The sequence below is a fragment of the Hypanus sabinus genome (assembly GCF_030144855.1).
Source record: "Hypanus sabinus isolate sHypSab1 chromosome X2 unlocalized genomic scaffold, sHypSab1.hap1 SUPER_X2_unloc_23, whole genome shotgun sequence".
Taxonomy (NCBI): domain Eukaryota; kingdom Metazoa; phylum Chordata; class Chondrichthyes; order Myliobatiformes; family Dasyatidae; genus Hypanus; species Hypanus sabinus.
Genome location: NW_026778994.1, coordinates 250,251 through 265,345, shown reverse-complemented (window position 1 = coordinate 265,345; position 15,095 = coordinate 250,251). Strand labels below are relative to the sequence as shown.

The window sequence follows — 15,095 nt, the reverse complement described above, 5'->3', positions numbered from 1 at the left end:
TGAAGCAATTGGAGGATTTAGCGGATATGAAATTGTGTTTATTCATCAAAACAAACAGACGTTTTCTTCGAGGCCTCTCAGCAGAGTCCCACAAACACAAACTACATCAAGAGTTTATACTCTTGAGGAGAATGGTAAGAGTATGTGATTCAGGACAATTTCAAAGGCAGAGTGACATAATTTACTTCAATATTCTGTGTCCAACAACTGGTTTGTTTGAAATACATATTTACAGTGGAAGCACATTTAATTGATAAGACACCTCGGACGGTTCAGTCACCTTTGTTGTAACAAACTAACTCCCACAAATGGTCTAAGTATTATTCCTTTAAACACAACCTGTCATCGCAGGGATTGCACCTGTCTGACGTAATTGGTTTGTAAATAATTTAAAAACCTTTATTTTTCAATCTGTTGAAATCTGTCCCAATGGAATTTCTAAATGGCTTTAAAAACCCCAGGCACGTGCTGCCTTAGCATTTCATTCCCAGAGATCGCCTGTCGCACAAAGAGACAAATCACAGGCCAGGGAAAATGCCTGCAATGTTCGATAGGTATATCAGTGTGGAGAAAATATTGTACGTGTTCATTGGCATCATTGGAGTTCCTGGTGAGTGAGCAGAGCAATTCATGTTCGGTATTTCTGTGTGTTAACCGGTGTGAACCTGTTTAAAATAATGTTACAAGCTTACAACCTGACCATCATTGCACAAATATCCATCAGAGAAATCGATCCTGTCAATTTCACATTCTGAATTTTCATATTTAATAACAAGTGTAACTAAGTCTATGTTTCTCCTCCAACTCACGGGATCGAATAGAAAGCTGTTCCTGCCTTGAATGACACCTTGTCCAAAGATGTCCCAGTGCTGGGGCCAGGGATCTCTCCGGGAAGTTGTGACTGGGAGATGTTTGCATTCTGAAGTACACTTTTCCTAAGTTATTGTTCAGTGGAAAACCTTAGTCCTGTGATTCACGTCTCCCTGTGGAGTCTGTCACAGTCTGATCCAAATGTCTGTTGGTCAATTATTGCTGCTGATCACCTGAACCAGTGTTCACGGATCTGCTAACGTGTGATATCGAACTGAACTGCGCTGTAGAATTAATCCATTAACTCAGCCTCAGGTTACTAGCTTGTTTCTGCTTTCCCTCTGAGACCCGTCGGGAATCGGGGCCCCGCTTCGTCCAGACGAGGGATCTCGGACCGAAACTAGAGTTTGCTCAATTCCATGGAAGCTGCCTGACCTGCAGAGTTCCTCCAGTATTTTATGTGCGTTGCTCCGTTTTATGTCGCTTCTCGGCCCCGTCAGATGCTGAGTTTCCAGAGACCTGGTCAGTCCTGGTTAAATCAGTGAAACCGGCTCCATCAGCGACTGGAATCGGGATCAGCACCGATTGTGTTGTCCGTGCAGCTCGTTTTCATCGCCGACGTTTGCCCGCACAGCGTCCTAACTCCACATTGAAGAGACTGTGTGACCCCTGTCTGATGTTGGATTGTCAACGGTTCACAGACTCTCGCACTCCTGATCTTCAGATGAGAACCGATCCGTTGTAAATTTCCGCAGAATCTGTTCAGTAATGTCCAGTGTCTGTTCTCTCTCTCTCTCTCTCTCTGTCTCTCTCTCTCTCTCTCTCTGTCTCTCTCTCTCTCTCTCTCTCTCTCTCTCTCTCTCTCCCTCTCTCTCTCTCTCTCTCTCTCTCTCCCTCTCTCTCTCTCTCTCTCTCTCTCCCTCTCTCTCTCTAGTGAATTTATTGGCGATTGTGATCCTGTCCCGGGGAAAGTGCGGCCTCTCTACCTGCACCACTCGCTACCTGGTGGCCATGACAGCGGCCGATCTACTGTCCATTATCACCGAGGTTATTTTGTATCGAATCAGTTGGTATTACTTCCGGTGGAGTTTTCTGAGCATCACCCCTGTGTGCAGTGTTATCATTGTATTGAAGTTCACAGCCACACAATGTTCAGTCTGGTTCACCGTCACTTTCACCGTTGATCGGTTTATCGCCATTTGCTGCCAAAAGCTGAAAACAAAATATTGCACCGGGAAAACTGCGGCTGTGGTTCTAACAACAACCGGCGTACTGACCTGTCTGAGAAACGTTCCCCGATACTTCACACTGGAACCCGCAGTGATCATCGACAATGTACCGTGGTTCTGTATGATCATGGACAAATATTTCACTGACCCCGGGTGGGTTGGATATGACTGGCTCGATACGGTTTCAACTCCATTCCTCCCTTTCGGTGGGATACTGCTGCTCAACGCTCTGACAGTCAGACACATTTTAGTGGCCAGTCGGGTCCGTAAGGGGCTGAAGGGTCAGAGCAAGGGGGAGAACCGAAGTGACCCGGAGATGGAGAGCAGGAGGAGGTCTGTGGTTTTACTCTTCACCATCTCCGGCAGCTTCATCCTCCTGTGGATGACATACGTTGTAAATTTCATTTATTATCAAGTCTCAGGAAAAGGATTCGATTTCAATGATTCTGAATGGATCTTTATGTACGTCGGGGTTTTGCTGAAGAATTTCAGCTGCTGCACGAACACATTTATTTACGCGGTGACTCAGTCGAAATTCAGGGAGCAGGTGATCAGCGCGGTGAAATATCCCGTCACCTCGGTGCTTCATTTCATTCATAAAGCCGCGTCCTGAGCACAAGCCGCAGGCGGCCGCAGTGTTTCCAGTCCGTGTCCGGCCCCTCACGTTCACCACCTGATTTCCCAGGTGTTATTCCCAGGCCGATTAACCCATCGTCCGGCAGCTGTGGGATATTAGCATAGCTTGTGTGTGGGATGGGGCAAAGCACCGTCCCGGAGGATCAGTATCTCATTGGACCGGGAAGATATCAGTCGGAGAACTGCTCCAGAAGGCGCAAACCCATTGGTCAGTAGATATTTGCATCTATTCCCATTCCCTTCTACCATCCTCACTGTCCGACGTTGCACCTTGTCGGCGGCGTATAATACGATGCTAGTTGGCTATTCCAATATTATCACAGCAGTCTCCGCTGTCCCTTGAATGATTGGCCAACGTGAAGGAAAAGGGCGGGATTTGCCTAAACGATGGTCGACATTCCCACTTCAAGGCGTTGATCCCGCCACCAATTGGACTGGATTGTGGTGCGGAGAATTGGGAAATAAAACCCTGGCCGCTTCCATTGTTTTTCCATTTTAAAGGTAAATTACCCCAAAGTCCCAGAGATCGTACGGAATGAAACAGAACATTGTGAATTAAATTAAAGTCACTCCCATTACTTCAGAAAGTTTTTAAATAAAATCTAACAACCCCCGAGGATTGTAATGAAGCCTCCATTTGATTTTTCTTTCTGATACTCTTTTCACTGAATTAAAATGTGTTCAACTGTTTCATTATGACAAAACGTTCACGGCCCAGAGTGATGTTTACCAACACGACATGAGGAATAGTATTGTCAATTGGAAGACGATTCCCATCTCCCATAAATCCAAACTTCTATGTATTCTGTAATGGCATCTCCCCTTGTGACCATTATCCCACCAGTCTTGCCATAAGCCCACAATTATTAACACTAAAAAACCCTTACCTGCTGATTTCCTAGGTGGAAGCTCTTTAACAACAGTTAAACTTTTAACAGCTTTGGTAAGTAAACAGTCAACCCGCTCATTCCCCTAAACGCCTCTAATACCTCTCTAAACTGAAAGGCTAACTTCACATTCAATTAGTCCTGACGAAGGGTCCCGGCCTGAAATGTCGGCAGTGCTTCTCCCTATAGATGCTGCCTGGCCTGCTGTGTTCCACCAGCATTTTGAGTGTGTTACTTGAATTTCCAGCATCTGCAGATTTCCCCGTGTTTGCACTTTGAATAGGAAATAATGATTGATGAGTTTCCAACAGTAATTCTGATCTATTACTGAAGTCACATGTTTTAAGACACATCAAAACCGAAAAGGAATCTGAACAAATTACAAATTTATCTGGGCAAATTTCTTTCACCCACTCTAAGCCGAAAACAGATGGAAACCAATTTGCCGTATGTTTTTATAAATGGTAGGTAAGTCATTTCCCTATCCTTTACTGCAATTACTCCACCAACATTCCCAGTTAAATCATCTTTCGATCCTTCTGCAAAAAAGGTTAAAATGATTAACATGGTTAATGATGAATGGTCCACATATCATAATAACTTTCCTTAATATCCTGATGAGCTAACAAATTCTCAAACATGACAACATCCTTAAACATTATTAAACTGTCCAATCCAAAATGTATGTGCTGGTGGCGAAGGCTGTTGGGGTGGTGAAACCTATCCCGGTTAGGGTGGCGGGGGATGGGGTAAGAGCGGACGTGCACGATATGGAAGAGATGCGGTTGAGGGCAGCGTTGATGGTGGAGGAAGGGGAGACTCTTTCTTGAAAAAGGAGGCCATCTCCTTCGCTCCAGAATGAAAAGTCTCATCCTGACATCAGATGTGCTGGAGACTGTGGAACTGAGAGAAATGCATCGCGATTTTACAGATAACAGGATTCGAATAGTTATAATCCTGGCAGCTTTGAGAGTCCGTGGGTTTGCAGTAGACATCAGTGGATAAGCTGTCTCCTGAGACAGAGTCAGTAAAAACAAGGAAAGTACTGAAAGGTTGCGCCTCAATTTTGAGACTGCGCCCTCTAGTGCTGGATACGCTCACCAGAGGAAACATCCCCTCCACATCAACCCGATCTGTTCATTCAACACTCGGTAGGTTTCAATGAGATCGCCCCGCGTTCTTCTGAATTCCAGTCAGTACAGGCGCAATGCTGTCAAATGCTTCTCGTATGTTAACCCGTTAATTCCCGGAATCATCCTGGTGAAATTCCTCTGAACTCTCTCCGAGGACAACACTTCCTTTCTGAGATACGGGGCACAAAAATGTTGACGATACTCCAAGTACAGCATGAATAGTGATTGATAAAGGCTCAACGCTATCCCTTTGCTTCTGTATTCATGGGCTAATCTACAGAGGGAATACGAGTTCATATCTCCCAGATAGTGGTTCCAGTGTCAGGCAGTTATGTTGCATTTTAATACTGGAATAATGCAGAAGATTTGGATGGTAATTAGAACACGATAACAAGATGCTGCCTGGATAAAATAAGACTAGACAATCCAGGGGAATTTGCTCTGTTCGGGAGAGGCTGTGGGAAGCCCTACAGAAGTTTATAGGTACCTGAGAAGCACAGACACACTGGCCGCCCGGTATTGTGTTTCGAAGTAGGAAATGTCTACTCGCAGACGAAACGCACTTCAGCAGAAACGGGGAACAGTACTTCACGGGTCCTTTTTGCGATGTTTGTGTATTTTGTAATTTAGTGCATTTTTCTCTCTTTTCATGACACTGCTGCTGTAATACAAACACCTTATATTAGACTGTAATGTTAAACGTGCCTCTGAATGTTTAAAGTCGATGTGTGTTGCAACTGTGTTTTCGGACTCATAGTGATGGTGTCTGGAAGGAATTCCGGGGGTGGTGGTGGAGGCAGATGTGATAGAGGCTTTTAGATACCACGTGAATGGTTGGAGAATGGAGGGAAGTGGACCCTGTGTAGGCAGAGGGGACTGGTTTACTGAGACATAAAGTGACCAGTTCAATTGGTCCAGAACAACACAGTGAGCAGAAGGGCCTGTTCCCCTGCTGTCATTGTTCTATGTTGGTGAGACCACGGCTGGAGAACTGTGCAACTCTGGCCGGCCGCCTCGGAAAGGACGGGATTAACCTGGAATTCGCAGTGAAGATTCACGACTTTTGTTGCCGGCCGTGGAGAACGGGTGTCAAAAGGAGACTCGATTGTGACTGTGCACTGACCCCAAAACTGAGCGTGATGCACCACCGATTCTCCCCTCCGTCACCACAGGCCCCATTGTCACGATGTAATTGTCGGGTTACGTAAAGAGTGACAAATGACACAAATTGTTCAATGAAGAATAGTCACAAACGCTCTCTTTTCATAGGAACTACAGCTTCAGTCAGCTTCAGCTGCCGAACATACGGGGCCGCGGAGCCTACTGGGTGTTGTAGTCCTAATGTCTCAGCTTCTCACTCGCTCCCTGCGTCAACACTATTCCTCAGCCATCACAAACATCTGTTGGAACAGATTCACCGTGATGTCGGAGGAGAACCACGCCTGTCGTTCTGGACGCAGAGGCCGGCAACTACCGACAGCAGGAATTAGGGCAATTAATGCCTCACATTCACCACCCCACTCTGAATAAATTCCTCCTCATCTCTGTTCTGAGGGAAATTTGGAACAAGTGCTGTACCGCAGGGTCGGATGCTGGGACATTGGTTATTTGTATATTTCTCAGTGTGAGTTTGTGAGGCCTCCGTCGGAGAGGGTCGACCATGGATGTTGCGTCCGAACTGTCCAGATATGCACCACAGAAGCCTCAGATAAATACTCCGGACATGGTTTGACCAGAGTGTTATAAATTACAATATAACCTCCTGGATTTTGAACTCAGCGCTTCACGAATAAAAGCCGGTATTCTATAAGCCTCCTTCACCACCTAATCGACCTGTTTCGCCACATCCAACGAGCTGTGAACTTGCATCCCAAGAACTGTCTCTCTGCAACACTGTTCGGTATCTCGCCGTTGGCAGTGAACAAAATTTCTACACCACATTACAGGCCTTTCGGCCCTCAATGATGTGCTGACCATGTCACATACTCTAGAAACTGTCAAGAACTTCCCTACCGCATAGCCCTCTATTTTTCTAAGCTCCATGTACCTAACTAAGAGTCTCTTAAAAGGCCCTGTTCTATCCACCTCTGCCACCTTCGCCATGCATTCCATGCACCACCACTTTCTGTGTGAAACACTTACCTCTGAAACCCCCTCTGTACCTACTTCCAAGCACCTTAAAACTGTGCCCCCACGTGTTAGCCATTTCATCCCTGGGAAATAGCCTCTGGCAATCCACACGATCAGTGCCTCTTATCATTTTATACACGTGTATCAGGTCATCCCTCACCCTCCGGCACTCCAAGGAGTAAAGGCCAAGTTCACTCTGCCTGTTTTCATAAGGCATGCTCTTTAATCCAGGCAACACCCTTGTAAATCTCCTCTGCACTCGCTGTATAGTATCCACATCCTTCCCGTAGTGAGGTAACCAGAATTGGACACAGTACTCCAGGTGTGGTCTAACTAAGGCGTTGTTCCTCTGTAACATTACCTCACAGCTCTTGAAATCAATCCCACAGTTGATGAAGCCCAGTACGCCATACGGCTTCTTAACAACACTCTCAACCGACGCAGCAGCTTCGAGTGTCCTGTGGACACAGACGCCACTATCTGGCTGATCTGGGTCATCGGACAGGGGTTATCGGACTTGAATTATGATTTGTTCAGTGTTGCCACCTCCCCTGAACCCCGACTCGCTGCCTGTCCCAACCCCGGGAGGGTGGGAATTTATCTCAGTTACGAGTCCGGGACAGATTCATTTTACAACGCGGAGACCAACTCCCATCTCCACACCTTCACTCAGAATAAATTCACGAAAAAACGTTAAACTGTCTTCTGGATTTGCGATGAAAACAAGTGTCAAAGAATCTGCTCCAGTTCCGCTCCGGTTCTGTAAACAGGCTGGGTCTTGGGACCAATGTCAGGAGTAATGTCCCTGTAAATATAAATGTGCGGAGAGTGAAATAAACACGAGATGAGAATTATCGATCTATTAATGTTAACTCGCTCACCACGTCCATCAACAGAACAGAAACACGGCGGATTCGGTCCTGAGCTGCCCCGGGTCCTAAAGTCCACCCGCACTGAGTCAGTTTAACGGGGACAAGCCGGGGCGGTGCTGACTGGAAAAGGGAGGTCAAGTTGAATCTTGGAAAGACCGTAAGACATAAGAGCAGAATGTGGCTGTTCCGCCCATCGATTCTGCTCCGCCATTCTATCATTGCAGATCCCGGATCCCACTCAACCCCATACACCTGCCTTCTCGCCATGTCCTTTGATGGCCTGATCGATCAGGAAATGACCATCTTCCGCCATAAATATACCCACAGACAGCTTCCACCGCAGCCCGTGGCAGTGTATTCGACCGGTTCACTACTCTCTGGCTAAAAATATTCCTGCTTACCTCTGTTCAAAAACATCTCCCCTCAATGTTGAGGCTGTGCCGTCTACTCTGGATGCCCCATCATATGAAACACATGCACCCTGTCTCGTCCCTTCAACACTCGGTAGGTTTCGATGAGATCCTGCTTCCTTTCTGAGATATGGGACCAAAAACATTGACAAAACTCCAAGTACGGCCTAACCTGTGTATTATAAAGGATCAGGATTATATACTTAATTAAATATTCCATTCCTCTTCAAAAAAGCCAACAATGTATTTTCTTTCTTTAAGACTTAACCTGTGAAATACCTTTCTGGGTCTCTTGCACGAGTCCCCCCGCAGCTCTGATATTTGAATTTTCTCCCCATTTAAACACTAGTCTGCACTATTATTCCTTTGACCAAAATGTATTATCATACATTTCCCAACACCGTATTCAATCTGCCACTTTTTTAACCAATCCTTCTGTTGTCTAAGTCCTGTTGCAATCACATTGTTTCCTCAGCACTACTTTCCCCTCCACCTATCATTGTATCATCCGCAAACTTTGCCACAAAGTCATCAATTCCATTATCTGAATCGTTGATACACAATGTGAAGAGTAGCGGTCCCAATACTGACCCCTGAGGAACACTAGTCACTGGCAGCCAGCCTGAAAAGGCCCATTTTATTCCCACCTGATGCCTCCTGCCTGTCAGACATTCCTCTGTCCATGCCAGTATCTTTCCTGTAACAACATGGGATTTTATCTTTCTCGGCAATCTCATGTGTGGTACCTTATCAAAGGCCTTCTGAAAATCGAAGTAAATGATATCAACTGCCTCTCATTTGTCCATCCTCCTTTTCACTTCCTCACTGACCTCTAACAGGTTTGTCAGGCACGATTTCCTTTTACAGAAACCATGCTGACATTGACTTGTTTTATCATCAGTCTCCAAGTACCTCGGAAACTCATCCTCCTTAAATGATTACAATACTTTCCCAACCACGGAACTCAGGCTGACTGGCCTAGAAATTCCTTTCTTTTGCCTTCTTCCCTTCGTAAAGAGTGCAATTTTCTACTTTCCGATCCGACGGGACCATGCCAGAATCAAGTGATCCTTGAAAGACCGTGACCAATGCATCTGTATCTCTTCAATAGCTTTTCTCAGGACTCTGGGTTGTTGTCCATCTGTTCCAGGGGACTTGTCCACCTTCAGACCTTTGAGTTAGTCACGCGCTTTTTCCTTTGTAATAGCAAAGGCACTCGCTCCTTCTGTGTCTGCCACAGTGAAGAATGATGCAAAGTATTCACTAAGTTTCTCTGCCATTTTTTGTTTCCCATTACTACCTCACCAGCATCATTTTCCAGTGCTCCAATATCAGCTCTCATCTCCCTTTCGCTCCTTATGTAGCTAAAATATAATAGCCTGTTTTATATTATTGGCGAGTTTGCTCTCGTGTTTCTCCTTTACCATTCTTATGGCTTCTTAGTTGCCTTTTGTTGAACTTTAAAAAGCATCCCGATGATCCAACATCCCACTCAATTTTGCTACTTACATGCCATTTCCTCAGCTTTTACACAGGCCTTTTGATTAATTTTTGGAAGTTCGACTGTAAAGTTTTATGAGATTTTTTTATTTAGATTTCTTGTGCAAGTTATACGCAAGTTTCTGAGATACAAGAAAGCACAAGGCAGTATTTATCAATTCTTATTATAATTAAGAATATTTTCTTTGAGATAGGTGCAGGGGTGGGTAAATTACTATTTACAGATGATGGAGGTTTATGAATTTGAGATAGAAATGTCAATTTAACTGTATATAGGATGCCATTAGCAATTAATCAGTTGGCAAATAGATGGGACTTAAGCTTTCAGCGGCAAAAAACACAAGTCAAATGTTTTATAAACAGGATTAATAGACCTGTGCTTGATTTGAAATCATCTGATCAAACTCTTGAAGACGTGTAAGTGGTGAGATTTCCAGACAGGTGGATGCACAATGAGCTGACAGGGAAGCACCGTATCAGTAAAATAATTGATAAATATAAAGGAGCAATAAATATTCTCGGTGTCTCTGTGGATATTCTTCAGGTGCAACATGAAAATCTCTGCTGACCATTTACATTTGTTTCATTAGATCTTGTCTTGATTCTGTGGCTGATGGATCAGCTTCATCTCCAACTTTCAAATGTTTGGCTGTGAGACAAGATTCTGTTATGGTGCAGTAAAGTCGTCTGCTGTTTCAGGTTTACTGATTGATTTTTCGGAGGTTGAATTTAATGTTAACGTACTGGTTTAATTTGAAGTAGCAAAGAAATGATCATCCTGTTAGAGGTGTGTCGGAGGACTGTTGGGAACATCACAAGAAGAGTGTTATAGTTTAGGGTGCTTGGGTTCTTATTACGCTGGGAATGTGGGTTCGTTGAATTATGCAATATGTCCCACTGTGGCATTCCCGGCAACCCCAACTTGTTTTTGTAAATGCCTTTATTGATTTTGGGATACACGGTTTAATAAAGTCTCGGGACTTGTTACGCCTTGAAATCTGTTAGTTCATTGGTACATTAAGGAAATTTATTGTGATATGTTAATACAGAAGGATCAAAATATAATTTAACTGGGGTTGTTAGTGTGGCTGTTATTGTGCCCACATTATAGGTAACGATAAAGAAACGACATTGACCGATTTCTGGAGAACAACATTCTCGATACACTTTCAGATGAAGCACGTGACCCCATCGTGAACTTGGTCACATCCTCATCATGGAAGACAATCCAATTGATGTCATCCAAGCGGTCCTGCAGCATGAAGTCCGATTGGTCGGACCAACAGTGGACGGATCATCTATGGCCGCTTCTTGTTTGAGTTTTTGCCTGTACATCGGCAGAAGCCGGATCAGAGAGTGATCTGATTGTTGAAGTGTGGTCGGAGGAGCACTTTGTAAGCGTTATGGAGAGGTTGAGTGTGCCAGCTCCTCGAGAGCTCACCTGGATGTGCTGACAACACTTCGGAGGGATTCAGTCAGCGATGCTGGACTAAAGTCACGGCGACAATGAAGGCAGCCTCTGGGTGGGCAGTCTTCAGCGTGTTGAGGGTTTCGTACAGTTCCTTGAGAGCCAGGTCAGTATCAGCCTGGGGCAGAATGTACACTGCTGTGATGAAAACACCGTGAACTCCCTGGGCAGCAAGCAGGGTCTAAACAGCTGCTCCACATCTGGGCAACAAAGGATTGGAGCACATGCATATTCTGGGGGTTGCACCAAGCATTGTTGACCATGAAGCATACCCCACCTCCTTTACTCTTCCCAGTGAGTGGTTTCCAGCTGTCCACAGGGAACAGGGAGAACCCAAAGGGTTCGATGGCGTGGTCCGGTGTCTCCTCCGTCAACCAGGTCTCCGCAAAGCACAAAACATTACGTTCTTTTGTTTCCCGCTGGTGAGAGATTTCACTTATCAGTTCACACAGCTTGTTGTCCACGGACTGGGTTCTCATCATGCTGTGAATATGGGTTCGCTGGATTATGCAATATGTCCCACTGAAGCGTTCTTGGTAACCCCACATTGTTTTTCTCAATCCCTTTAGTTGATTTTAGCATACACAATTTAATGTCTCAGGATTCTGTTATGCTTGACAATCTTGATTTGTCAGTATATTGTGGAAAATTATAATGATGTGTTAAACATTGCTGCAGAAGAATCAAAAGATAACTTAACCGGGATGACAGTGTGGCTGTTTTTTGTTCATGAATTACAAGTAACAATAAAGAAACGATTTACCAACCATTTATCAGTATATACAGTAGAATTTGTTTCCATCATTTTAGGCTTACGGTGGGTGGTGGAAATTTGTTCAAGTAAAGTTGTCATTTGTTCAGATGCCTGTTCGGTTTTGATGAGTCTTAAAACAGGTAGTTCTTGCAGTAGGACAGATTTACTGTTGGAAACTCATCAAACATTATTTCATAAGCAGAGTATTGGTTTATATTTCCACTTCTTATGGGTCCCTGCACACAGCGGATCAGTTACAAAAGCTGTTAAAATTTCAACTAGCACATCCAAAGCGAAGGGGTTGTTGGATTGATAATTAAATCAAGATTGATGAGATAAAGGGCATCAATGGAGACAACTTTACAGAATGTTGTATTTCCATGTGAACCCGCAAACCCGCTGATATCCCCACAAGCACATTAGATTATCCCAGAGAAAGAATCATTTCAAACAGTTCACAGAATAGTTGCCTCCATCTTAAAACATTGAAAAAGCAAACTGCATTCATTTTTAAAGAATTTCTGTCTGTTTGCATCTCTATGTGTTCCTTTGCGTCCTTGTATGTGTCTGTCCGTCTCTTTGTGTGTCTGTGTGTGTTTGTGTCAGAGACCAGGTCACAGACAGCGCTCGGTCTTTGTCGTGACGGCGTAGCTGCTGAGAACACATGGCTATCCCGTCTACTCCACACTCCGTGCCCCCACCTATTCTGTAGCGCACAGAAAGGGAACAGACCGGCCTCTCCCGGAAACCACAAGCCTTCATCTCTGAGAGAACATTGCTGCTTTCCAAACTATGAAGAATTACACAACATCTATAATTCACTGTGCGTGTCAACCGTCATCAAAGTGCGGGATGTGGGGACGGGTGGGTGGCGGGGGAAAAGGCGACAGAAAAGGGGGAAGATTAGGGAGGAATGTGTGGAGGAAAGAGTTGGGCAGTGTGGATGAGAAAGGATGAAGAGAGGAGGACAGGGGTAAGAAATAGAGGCTGTAGGTATTTAGTCTCTCTCTCTCTCTCTCTCTCTCTCTCTCTCTCTCTCTCTCTCTCTCTCCTCTCTCCTCTCTCCTCTCTCCTCTCTCCTCCACACTCCCTAACCCGGCCTATTCTGTAGCACATAAAAAGGGAACAAACTGGCCTCTCCTGGAAACCACAAGCCTTCATCTTCCGAGAAAACATTGTCACTGTCCAAACAACGAAGAATTGTACAACATCAGACAATTTACTGTGCGAGTCAACCGTCATCACAGTACGGGTGGGGGATGTAGGGACGGGAGGGTGGCCCAGAAAACGAGCTGCAGTAAAGGAGGAATTGTGGTGAGGGTGAGAGGCAGGGGAAGCATTGAGTAGAAAGGGAGAAAGAGACAATAAGGGAGAGAAGAAGGGGATTGAGTGAGTGGGTAGAGTAGGGAGGAATGTGCGGAGAACAAGGGTGTGTCAGTGGGGAAGTGAACGGATGAAAGGAGAGAGAGTGTGTGAAAAAGAGGGAAATAGGTGAGGCGAGAGGAGGAAGAGAAAGGATGAGGGATTGGGAGACATGAGATGGAGAGAAAGTGACGGTGAGGGAACGGGGAAGCAGAGGTGGCAAGAGAGGGAAGGGGTGAAAATGGGGGCAGGAGAGTTTGAGGTAAAGAGGAGAAACGGGCAATTTTTTGGAAGCGGGGTGAATGGCAATGGGGGGAGGGAGGGAGGGAGGGAGAGAGAGGGAGGGAGAGAGAGGGGGGAGAGGGGGGGAGAGAGAGGGGGGGAGAGAGAGGGGGGGGAGAGAGAGAGGGGGAGAGAGAGGGGGAGAGGGGGAGAGAGGGAGAGAGGGAGAGAGGGAGAGAGGGAGAGAGGGAGAGAGGGAGAGAGGGAGAGAGGGAGAGAGGGAGAGAGGGAGAGAGGGAGAGAGGGAGAGAGGGAGAGAGGGAGAGAGGGAGAGAGGGAGAGAGGGAGAGAGGGAGAGAGAGAGAGAGAGAGAGAGAGAGAGAGAGAGAGAGAGAGAGAGAGAGAGAGAGAGAGAGAGAGAGAGAGAGAGAGAGAGAGAGAGAGAGAGAGAGAGAGAGAGAGCGCGCGCCACACCTTGACCATGGATATCTAGTATCAATTCACATCTGTCCCCAGCAGGAAATCCTGAAAGCTTCCCGACAACAGCCCCAACCAATTCCCCTTCATCGACACTTTATTTGGAGTCAGAGAGCACTATAACAAACAAACCCTTTTTTCCCATTTAGTCCATACCGAATTGTTATTCTGCGGAGTCCCATAACCGCAGCTGGACCATGGTCCTCAATACCCCTCCCGTCCCTGTACTGATCCAAACTTTTCTACAATGAAATCCATAACTTCCACTGGCAGCTCTTCCCCGACGCTCACCACCTTCAGAGTGAAGGAAATCCCACTCAGATTCCTTATAATTATTTTACATTTCACCCTTAAACTGCGACCTCCAGTTCCCATCTCACCCAACCTCAGATGAAAAATCCTGCCTGCATTTTCCAACACTAAAGGGAATAAAGTCCTTAACTTTTTCTAAAGCTCGAGTCCTCAAGTCCCAGCAAACGTAAATTTCTCTGCACTCTCTCTATTTTGTTGATAATTTTCCTTTAGGCAGGTAACAAAAACTACACACAATACTCCAGATTAGGCTTGACCAACGACTTATACAACTTCAACATAACATCCCATCTGCTGTACTCAATACTTTGATTTATGAAGTCCAATGTGCCAAAAGCACTCATTTTGATGCTGTCTACCTGTGACGCCACTTTCAAGTCATTATGAACCTGTGTTCACAGATCCCTCTGATCTACCAACTCCTCAGGACCCGTGTCTTCATGCACCCCAAATCAGTGCACACCCCGAATTCAAACCTTTGAATATGAAACAATGTTGGATGAGTTTCCAGCAGTAAATCTGACCTGCTGCAAGAATGACCTTTTTAAGACTCTTGAAAACCGAAAGGGAATCTGAAAGAATTACAACTTTGCAGCAAAAAAATTCCTTACCCACTGTAAGCGTGAAATGATGACAAGCGATTCTGTTGCACCTGATAAATAGCTGGTAGGTCATTTTTTGTTGTTACCAATAATTCACGCAGAACGCAGCAACATCAACAATCCCAGTTAAATTATATTTTGATCCTCTGGAAAATGGTTCAACTTTCTCAATAATTTCCTTAATATACACTGAACCAACAAATTCTCAGGCAGAACAGAATTGTTAGACTTCATTAAATTGAGTATCTTATAATCAAATAAAGGCATTGACAGAAACAAGGTGGGGTTACC

General features: G+C 45.2%; 1 protein-coding gene across 1 annotated transcript in view; it reads right to left on the bottom strand.

The window, feature by feature from the left end:
* Positions 1-5,923: 5,923 nt before the first annotated feature.
* LOC132385800 (E3 ubiquitin-protein ligase TRIM39-like) overlaps positions 5,924-15,095 on the bottom strand; it is a 51,641-nt gene continuing 42,469 nt past the window's right edge. Inside the window, exon 9 of the mRNA XM_059958022.1 lies at positions 5,924-7,630. The gene's annotated coding sequence lies outside the window, so the exon portion shown is untranslated. The remainder of the gene's footprint in view (positions 7,631-15,095) is intronic.